Genomic DNA, 11242 nt, shown 5'->3' on the forward strand with positions numbered 1-11242 from the left:
ACGCATCAAATCCTTACACAGTGAATAATTTGATGAAAAATTGTCAGTATAAATTCCACCTTCTAATAGCCAGTGCATTTTTCATTTCATTAGAATGAAGTTGTAGAAAAGATTTTCTATTGTCCTTTCTATGTAGCAGTTATTCTGTCATAATACTCGATGGCAGGTTTTAGTCAATAACATTCATTTAGCTCCTGTATGTTGGATAGTTCTCTTTCAGCCATTTTATAATTATGCTATAATTTATATACAGTACAACTCACCCTTTTTAGTATATAGTTCTGCAAGTTTTGACGAATATAGACAGCTGTGTAACTACCAACACATTCAAGACACAGAACAATTCCATCACCCCCAAAATACCCCTGTGCCCCTTTGTAGTCAAGGCTCCTTCTTGACCAATATTTTTTAAAAATAATTTATTAAAGTGAAATTCATATAACATAAAAGTAATAATTTTAAAGTGAACAATTCATTGGCATTTAGTACATTCACAGCCACCACCTCTGTCTAGTTCCAAAACATTTCCATTACTTCAAAGCAAAGCTCCTTATAGCTTTCTCTCCCATTCTCGTCTCCCTCAAGCCCATGGCACCTACAAGTCTACATTCTGTTTCTATGGATTTATCTGTTCTAGATATTTCACATAAATGGAATCATACAATAATTATGTGATTTTTTGTGTCTGGCTTATTTCACTTCGCAAAATGTTTTGGGGGTTTATCCCGTTTGTAGCATGTATTAGTACTTCATTCCTTTTTATGACTGAGTACTATTCCATTGTATGGATATGATCTCTTTTTGTCTCTATAGTTTTGCCTTTATAAGAATGTCATACAAATGAAATCATATAGTCTGTAGCCTTTTGAGTCCAATGACATGTTTTGATCTTTGCTTTTAGAGTTTATGGTGCCTTCCAAGGTCCCTGTCACTATTAAACATTTTTCCTAATGATTCTGCGAGGGGATGATATTTTAGGGCCATAGCTTGTGTGTATCCTTCTCCCCTGTGCATTGTTGAACTTCCTCCTTTTTACTTTGAGGCCCTTTCCAGAGCCTGGGTACGTGACATTAGTCATCATCGCTTTAGGGAAAGGTTGTTGGTGTGAAATCAGAGAATACAATGTCTGACTCTTCCCTTTAAATTCAAAAGCCATTTTATGGGTGTAAGTAAGATTTGTGAAGAATATGTAAGGACTCAAGTTTTTACCCCCAGGAGCCACAGAAGAGAAAAACTATGGGCTACAGAGGTGAGATAGAGACAGAAGTAAGAGTACGAGGTGCTTCTGTGTTGTCGGAGAAAGCAGCAGCTGTTGCTCCCGCCTGCTTCCTGAAGACCAAGTATTGGGGCAGGGGCAGCATGCAAGGACATTCAGATCGGCAGGGGGATATAAGGACAAAGGGAGCTTGTAATTATGTCCGGGAGAGGGTCTGGGAAAGCGAGGCAGATGCTGGAGCTTCCCTACTGCCCTCACTGGTGTCTCTGAAAAAGTGTAGGTAAGGCAACGGATTCTGTCAGTGCTGCGAGGGCCTCAACAGCCCGCCTGGTTTCCTGGAGGAGCTGACCTTGGGAGAGCTTAAATGGTTTCACATCACTCGCGCAGTGCTTGGAAGTTAGCCAAGAGGCAGAGCCAGAGCAGTGGGTCCTGAAGGGTCGTTTGGTAGGGAGACCATCTGTGGTGAGAGTAGGTACTGAGTGGCTGGCTAGGAACAAGATGTGAATCCCGCCCTCTCAGAAAATACTGGCCTGGAGGGTCATCCATCAGAGCTGAGAACCAAACGGGGCTGAACATCTCAGCAGAAGCCAGTGTAGGGCAGATGATGGCAACAAGGGACAAGGAGCTTTCTCCAGATGTCATGAGGCTGCATGAGCCCCAACAGCTTGAAAAACACCCAGGGAAAGAAGAGCGGATCCAAAACTCCAGAATTGGTTTTAAAATAGAAATAACTAAATATACCTAGAATTAGCTTGGAGTGTAATTTCTGCCAGCAGGTGGAATTGGAGCTTGAGATAAAGAATATGAATAGTAGACTTACTAGCCTCTCTATGCCTCAGTCTTTTCATCTGGCAAAGAGGGGGCAACCTCAGTACCTCCTCATAGGGCAAGTGTAAAGGTTAAATGAATTAACGTGCGCAGCATTTATGACAGTGCCTGGCACAAAACAAACAGTTACTAAATGTTAACTCTCACTATCTGCAAAATACATGCACACAAACCACAAGCAAACAAATTGAAAACAGAAAGTGATAGGAAAATAAAGACATTGCTTGAAAACCTTATCTGCTGTGGTTCTTTGCTATTGGACAAGTAAACCAGGAAACCAGAGTTCCTGCCCCTGGGGCTTTCCATTTAAGACATAATCAAACTTCTGACCATCTCTACTGTTGTTTCTAGAGCTGAAATATCAATAAATATTGACTGCATGCTAAGTGAATTAAGATGACAACAATAAGGCTGCCTGGGTATTTCAGGCATGGCTTTTAGGATCTCTGCTCCCAGGGAGTTATTTGGATCTTGCCCTCAACTTCATGGGCTTAGCTCTATCTATTTACCCAGAGTGCTCTCTGTTTCTCTCTATATATATTACACATAAAATTATTTTCTGTGCAATACTTCAGTAGTTTAAAAGATGTATTGGTTAGTTTGATAATAGCATATCATTATACGTGTTACTGCTAGGAATTAGTAGTCAAAATAACATACGTGATGTAGTTTTCCTTGTGGCTTCTTTGCTCATTCTTACTTTGCTCATCCTAACAGTTTTAGGCTTGTTAACCATATTATTTTTGTTCATCGTTCACCATTCTGTACTACTGGTTAGTGTCTATCGATGTCTATTGTAATCTTGTACTATTGGCTTTCAGCCTGTTGGTTATTGTTGGATTCTTTTCCAGAAAATTGGCCACCTTCCTGATTGCTGGCCGCAGCCCTGCACCTGAATCAACCTAGTCACCATTTTCAGCAGTCCTGGTTCTTTTATTTTGCACTCATGATGCAAAAGTTCAAAACTTAGTCCTGTAAAAAGAGCTGTGTGCCTGGTCTGACTTTCTGGCACCAAAGCCAAATACACAGTAAACCTATAAAGTCCATTTTAAAAATCCACATCACATTGGGAGAAAATCTTTTTCTCTGATATCAAGTCTTTTTCAGGAATCTCTAGGTCTGGGGCCCCCACTGAGCTTGTTTTGGACCCTTATTAAGATGGTATTTCCTTGATTTGGGATAGTATCTTCTAGAGCTTCTTTCTGTTGTAATAGGGGGGAAAAGATTGCTTTTTCTTCCAAAACTTCATTTAAAAAAAAAATGCTAAAATTCGTCGGTGACTGAATCATTGTAGTGAAGCACTTGGAAACCTTTTTATTCTGGAGAGCTCTGGGTACAAACACATCCTACAGTGTGCATTAATACCAGGCTGCCACCTCAATTGTCCTCCCAGGGAGAAGGATGAGCCAGGTAATAAAACAAACAGTGGGACGCCAGCAGGCTCTTTTAGCTCAGACGGAAGAAGAGCAAGGACACAAAAGAAGCTTTCCAAAGGCCACAGAAGCTTGCTTTCAGGGAAAAGAGAAGCTGTAATTTATTTTTCAGCAATCTATTAACCAGCCTCTACATGATAGTCACTTTTTCTACCCCCACCCCGTTCCGCCCAGCTTTATTGAGATATAATTGCACTTTTTCTTTTCAGCTACTTCTAAACCTCTCATCACTCTGCAATTGAAGTGATGGCTGCAAACAGTCCAGCTTCATAAGAAAATGTGAGAACCAACGAGGAGAAATTAATGTGATTTTTAGTGCTTTCCTCACTTTGCTTCCCATATTGCTTTCATATATAGGCAGGAGAGCCAACGTGAGCAGGGTCCCACCCGTGGCTGGCTGGGCCGTGGAGTTCACCGCCACTGGAATGCCTGAGCTGTGAAAACACGGCTCTTCGCAGTCGAGCTGATTTGGGAAGCCCTGAACAGCTTGCTGAATTATTACTTCATTCTCGGCTGAAGCAGCGGGAGGCGAGATGATGAGTGAGTGAAAGAGCCCATGGACTCCAATGTGGGCCGAGGGAACCAAAACAAACACGGAGAAGACAGGCCAATATTTAAATCCATTTAAAGGATGGAGCGCGCAGGAATGTTTGACCATATTTTGTCTAGCGAACAGATTTCAGTTTTTAATGGCTGTGTTAGTCAGTGGAAAGCAGAACTGCAGGATGGAATCTGTTTTTCTACTACCTCCCCCATGCCTCTTGAGACACTCAGGGACATTTCCCCGTTCTTAAGGTAGCCTGGAAGTTTTACAGTGAGACTGGTTCTGAACCTGAATGCTGGGTTTAGATGCCCAGTCCATTTCCCCTTTGTCTCTCCTTTCCAAATAAACTTTGCCTAAGAATATTGCGAGCGAGGAGTAGACCATGGAGGGAACAATAAAAGCATTTGACAAGTTATGATTTCCCATTTTTCAGGCTGCTCGGCTCTGGCTGAAGAGCATTCATCTCATGGACAAATAAATAGCCTTCCTATATCCCTGTTCCATCTGTGGCATAGGTGCCTCTCTCTGGATATTCTCTTTTGGTCTTTCCCTTGTATGTTCTTATTTTTCACAACCTCACATCAGGTTTTCATGTTTCCATTCATCTCCTTACTTTTTCACTCAAGACCACCTTTCCATACATTCATTACATTTTCAAACATGTCAATATTGTCTTTCAGTTGGTGGTTTCCAGTTCTCCACCTGGCTTCCTGCCACTGTCACTTGCCAGGGGAAGCCAGTCCCTTACCTCGTTGCTCTATTAATTTATAGCAAATGCATTTCATTGACTTGATACCAAATATTTTGATGTACATGAGATGATCATTGAAATACATGTTCTATCCTTAGAATTATACAATGAAATAGAATATTGGTTAGTAGTGAGAATATATGTGTACACACACAACACACACGCACACGCACACACACACGGTCTTTCTTTTTGGTCTATGGAGGGGGCATATTACTCAAAAGGGAAAACATGAATTTTGGTGTTTACATTACAATAGTCCAAGAAAGCTGCCTATTTCACTTCATTTTTATATTTTTCTCTGGTTTTCAGGAAAGTTTTGTAGGAGGTGGATTTTCATGGGTGGCATGGGCTTGGGGGAATGGTAATTTTCATTCATACTATTAATAAAAGTAGACATTTTTCCAGGCTTACTTGGTTCAATAATAAGACGCAATCTAGGCTCATAACTGTAGAGGGCACTCGTGTCTTAATAATAGCATTGCCTTGTCACTAGAAAAAGAAGCCAGGTAGTGGAGCGAGAGTAAGTATCCTTTTATTACTAGATATTTTATAGGAAAGGAGATAGAGTGTATTTTGGGATAGACACTAAATCCATACTGTTTTCATATTACCTTTTATAATGGTTTTTTATGAATAAACTCATCTTCTAATTTGTATCCTTTGGTTCATTTTTAAAAAGATTTTTATTAAAATACAGTTAACATACAATATTATATTAGCTTCAGGTATACACCATAGTTATTCAACATCTATATACCTAAAGAAGTGATCACCATGATAAGTCCAGCAACCGTCTGACACCGTACTGTGCTATCACAATATTATTGACTATATTCCCTTTGCTGTATATTACAGCCCCATGACTTACTTGTTTTATATTTGGAAATTTGAACCTCTTATTCCCCTTCACCTTTCCCCCCTTTTTTAAATCTTTCAATTACAGTGGACATTCTATATTATTTTATATTAATGTCAGGTGTACAGCATAGTGATTAGACATTTGTATAATTTAAGAAGTGATCCTCCTGACTAGTCTGGCACCCACCTGTTACTATACATAGTTATTACCATATTATTGACTATATTCCCTATGCTTTACTTTATATCCCCATGATTGTCTTATAACTACCAATTTGTACTTCTTAATCCCATCACCTATTTCATTCTGTCCCCAACCCCCTCCCAGTTGTCACTCTGATAAATCTAGTACCCATCTGACACCATACATAGTTATTACAATATTATTGACTGTATTCCTTAGGCTATACCCTACATCCCCATGACTACTGTGCAACAACCAATTTGTACTTCTTTATCCCTTCCTCTTTTTCACTCACCCCTAACCCTCCTCCCATCTGGCAATCATCAAAATATTCTCTATATCTATGAGTTTGTTTCTGTTTTGTTTATTTTATTCCTTAGATTCCACATATAAGCAAAAATCACATTGCATCTGTCTTTCTTTGCCTGACATACTCCACTCAGCACCACACCCTCCAGGTCCATCCATGCCACAACAGATGGCAAGAACCCATTTCCTTCCATGGCTGAGCAATATTCCATTGTGTATATGTACCACCTCCTCTTTATCCATTCATCCATTGACAGACACCCAGGCTGCCTCCACATATTGGCCATTGTAAACATGCTGCAGTGAATATATAGATGCACATGTCCCCTTGAAGTAGTGTTTTAAGTTTCTTAGGATAAATATCCAGAAGTGGGATTACTGGGTCCTTTTTTGTCTCTTATTATAGTAAATATTATTATAGGCTATAATAATATTTGATAAAATATACCAAATATTTTATCTGGTATAAATATTGCTACACAGCTTTTTTTTTTTCATTTCCATTTTCATGAAATATCTTTTACTTATAGTCTATGTGTGTCTTTTTTATCTGAAGTGAGTCTCTTGTAGGTAGCATAGGTAAGGGTCTTGTTTTCTTATCCATTCAGCCACCCTATGTCTTTTGATTGGAGCATTTAATCCATTTACATTTAAAGTAATCGTTGATAGATATGTAATTATTGACATTTTATTGTTCATTTTTTTAACTTTTTTTCCATCTTAAAGAAGTCCCTTTAAGATTCCTTGTAATACTGGTGTGGTGGTGATGAATTCCTTTAGATTTCTCTTGTCTGGGAAGCTCTTTATCTGTCCTTTGATTTTAAATGATAACCTTGCTGGGTAGAGTCATATTGGTTGTAGGTCTTTGTTTGACTACATCACCTTGAGTATTTTCTGCCAATCCCTTCCGGCCTGCAAAGTTTCTGTTGAGAAATCAGCTGACAGTCTTGTGGAAGCTCCCTTGTAGGTAACGAACTGCCTTTCTCTTGCTGCTTTTAAGATTCTTTCTTTTTCTTTAACCTGTAGCATTTTACTTATGATGTATCCATGTGTGGGCCTCTTTGGGTTCATCTTGGTTGGGACTCTCTGCACTTCCTGAGCTTGTATGTCTATTTCCTTCGCCAGTTTAGTGATGTTTCCCATCATTATTTCTTCAAATAGGTTTTCAATTTCTTTTTCTCTCTCTTTTCCTTCTGGTACCCCTATGATGCGAATGTTGGTATGCTTGATGTTGTCCCTTAAACTCTCCTCATTGTTTTGGATTCTTTTTGCTGTTCTACTTGGGTGTTTTCTGCTACCTTATCTTCTAAATTGCCGATTCAGTCCTCTGCTTCATCTAATTTACTGTATTCCCTCTAATGTAGTCTTCATTTCAGTTATTGTATTCTTTATTTCTGACTGGTTCTTTTTTATGTTTTCTATCTCCATTTTTATGTTTCCTGTCTCTTTGTTGAAGTTCTCGCTGAGATCACTGAGCATCCTTATAACCAGTGTGTTGAACTTCGGGTCTGGTAGATTGGTTGTCTGTATTTTGTTTAGTTCTTTTTCTGGAGCTTTGTTCTGTTCTTTCATTTGAGACATGTTTCTTTGTGTCCTAATTTTGGCTGTCTTGCTGTGTTTGTTTCTATGTATTGGATAGGGCTGCTTTGATTTCCACTCTTAGTAAAATGGCCTTATATAATAGGTGTCCTGTGGGATCAGTGGCACAGTCTTTCTGGTCACCAGAGCTAATTGTTCTAGGTGTGTCCCTTGTGTGGGTTTTGTGTACCCTCCTGTTGTAGTTGAGCCATGATTGCTGTTTAAACATCAGTGGGAGGGATTGACCTTGAGGCTGATTGGTTGTAAAGACTGGCCATGACTACAGTGGAGGAGCTGTGGTGCAGGAGCTGACCCTACAGAGCGGGGTTCACTTTAGCAGGGCTCTGGTGCTTGCCCAGTCTGCCCTTTGGGTGTGTCGTCCTTGGAGGTGGCTGGGTGATTCTCCTGCTTGGTCAGAAGCTGGCTTGGTGGCCTCCAGGGAGGGGACCCACTGCAGGCTAAATTCAGCTGCAGTCTGTTCTCTGCTGGGGACCACCTGGCATGAGCCACAAAGCAATCCACAGGTGGCTGCCGCTTGCACTAGGCTTGGAGGTGCTTCAAGAGGCCAAGCCACAAACTGAGGTCAGCTGTCACTAATACTGGGCTTAGGGCTTCTCCGCCAGAGGTATGGAGCTTGCTGTAGCCAGATGCTGCTTGTTTGGATTTTGTGAATCTCCAGGGCAGGACTAATGGTGTTAGCTGGGTTGATGGTGGCTGAGAAATGGTGGCCACCTGCGTCTGCACGTGGGGAAGGGGCAGGGCTCAACAAGAAACAATGGTTTCCTCCAGCTTCTCCGTTTGGGATAAAGCTGCCCTTCTAGCCCTCGTCCTGCAGCCAGACAACTTAGTTCCTCCCCGTATGTCCCTTGGGCCTTTGGAGCTGCTGCCCCAGCGCTGGAGCTCAGAATGAGTGAATCTGTCAGCAAGTAAATCTCTGTTTGGGCCTTTTAAGAGGGGTTCCTGGGATTGCAGCTGCCCTCCGTCTCACTCAGACACAATCTCCACTGGTTTTCACAGCCAAAAGTTATGGGGACTTCTCTCCCCTGCACTGGAATCCTGGGCTGGAGAGTCTGGTGGGGGCCTGGACCCCCTCACTCCTCTAAGGGGGATCCTCCAAAGCCATGATATTCCTCCTGGTTTTTAATGGTCACATGCGGGTGGGGGACCAGCCTGTTCTGCATCTCTTCCCCTCCTTCTAGTCTCAAAGTGGTTTCTGTATATCCTTAGTTGTAGGGCTTCAGTTCAACTAGACTTCAGGTGATTTTCAATGATGGTTATTCTGTAGTTTAGGTATAATTTTGATGTGGTCTTGAGTGGAGGTAAGCACAGAATTTACCTACTCCACCATCTTGACAGGAAATCCTCCTTTGGTACCGTTTTTATTAAAAGTATGCAAGCCCCACTCAGGGAGAATTAACCTCTTTAATGTTTTATACCTTGTGTGGGTCCTGCCACTGGATAACTGATGCTTTGTGTGCAGGGAGCTGTAAGTGATTCTTCTGAAATGGCAATCGGAGCAAGGCCATTTAGAAAATGGCCCCTTACATACCTTCGGTGGGTTTTGACCTCATTTAGGATGAACACCCCCCTTCTTACTGTGTCTACCAACGCCTTGTACGATATAGGCTCTTTGACCTGGGAAACTTGTCTCTCTTTGTCTTTCTTTTTCTCCCTTCCTTCCCTGCCACCCAGCCAAATCTGGGATAGTTTATCTAGTGTGCAGAGCTGGTCCATATTCAGTGCCCTCTGCATTTTTCCCCTCCATCACTCGGTAAGCCTGTCCATGCATCTTCCCATGGTGGCTCCTTCACATTTCTAAGTCCCTTGCCTCATATAAATTCCTCAGAGTGGCTTTCTCCTTTGTCTACCATAGCTAAATCAGGTCTCTCCACCCCAGCTTTTTTTTTTATTAGAAAAATTTAAATTGCATTATGATTCACATTTTACATAGCATAGAATTCACTATTTTAAAGTGTACAGTTCAGTAGGTTTTAATATATTGACAAGATTGTACAATTATCACCATTACCTAACTTCAGAACATTTCCATAACCCCCCCCCCAAAAACCCCATACCATTAAAAAGTTACTCTCCACCCCTCATTTTTCCCCAGCCTGTGGCATCCTCTGATCTACCTTTGGTCTCTATAGATTTACCTATTCTGGACGTTTTAGACCCACCTCTTTTGAACCACTAAAGCACCCTGTTTATTTCCTTCCTGGTACATATGCATTTGTGTGTTTACTTCAACATTTATTCTATTAAATAACTTGTAGAGTTTCTTTTCTTCCTTTCTTTCTTTTCTTTTCTTTTCTTCTCTTTTCTTTTCTTTTCTTTTCTTTTTTCCTTCTTTCTTCCTTCCTTCCTTCCTTTCTTTCTTTCTTTCTTTCTCTCTCTCTCTCTCTCTCTCTCTCTCTCTCTCTCTCTCTCTCTCTCTCTCTCTCTCTCTCTTTCTTTCTTTCTTTCTTTTTACTATATTATCTTTAATTAGGGATGAAGACTTCCAATCATGTCACCTAGAGATCATTTTACCCACTTCTGTTTGGCTGCAAGTACTCTTGTTTCTCTCTTCAGCAATGGTGAGGCAGATACCCTTTACATGGGGAAAAGAAATCCATGTTTTGTTGCTTTTGCCAATAACAAAAATGTTCGAGAGCCAGGTGGCAAAGTTGTTGCCATTGGCATCTTGCACATGAACTACACAAAAGAACCAGGGTATCTCTCTCTGTTGGTAATCACACCAATTCTTCCCAGGTTGGCACCTCCAGTCACTATGCACAGGTTGCTAGTGTCAAACTTGATGAAATCAGTAATTTTGCCAGTCTCTAAATCAACTTGAATGGTGTTGTTCACCTTGATAAGGATATCATGGTAGCGGATGGTATGAGCATCATGGGTGACCAGATGAGGGATTCCTTTTGTGCCCACAGAGATCTTTCTCATTTTGCACAACTTGTACTTGGCCTTCTCAGGAGTAATACGATGAACAGCAAAGCGACCCTTGGTATTGTAGATCAGATGGAAATTCTCTCTGGTCTTGCCAATACTGATGACATCCCTCAAACCAGCAGGGGAGGTTATATCAATTTGAACCTTTCCATCAATCTTAATGAACTGCTGCATGCAGATCTTCTTTATCTTTTATTAGGGCTTCAGTCTGTTCCTTAGGAAGGTGATGAGAGGGAGACATTCCCTCAGCTTATGGGGACTGGTAGATGGACGAGGAGCAAACACACTGTTCAGTTTATCCAGCATCTAATGCTTTGTAGCTGCTACGTGCTTGAGATGCTTCTTGGGACCACAAGCCATGGCTGCACTGGGCACAGAAAGAGCTAGAGTTTCTTCTCAGTTCCATCTGCCTAGCAATGCAGCAAGCTCAGCCTCTCACTGTCACTGTGGAGTGAACCAATGTGGTGGTGTGACCACTTTAGAGACTATTGTAGCAGAGACTCCTCTATGGGCAAGATGACCTCTAAGAGCTCTTCCAATTCAAGGCTTCTACATTCAAGTGCAGCAGCTTCCCATTCATTACATTTCC

The 11242-nt window shown here is 41.2% G+C and overlaps 1 pseudogene; it reads right to left on the reverse strand.

Annotated features, from left to right (window-relative positions):
• Positions 1-10227: 10227 nt before the first annotated feature.
• Positions 10228-11013, reverse strand: LOC117023683 (40S ribosomal protein S4, X isoform-like; annotated as a pseudogene).
• Between the last annotated feature and the right edge of the window lie 229 nt (positions 11014-11242).

The sequence above is a fragment of the Rhinolophus ferrumequinum genome, chromosome 6, assembly GCF_004115265.2.
Source record: "Rhinolophus ferrumequinum isolate MPI-CBG mRhiFer1 chromosome 6, mRhiFer1_v1.p, whole genome shotgun sequence".
Taxonomy (NCBI): Eukaryota; Metazoa; Chordata; class Mammalia; order Chiroptera; family Rhinolophidae; genus Rhinolophus; species Rhinolophus ferrumequinum.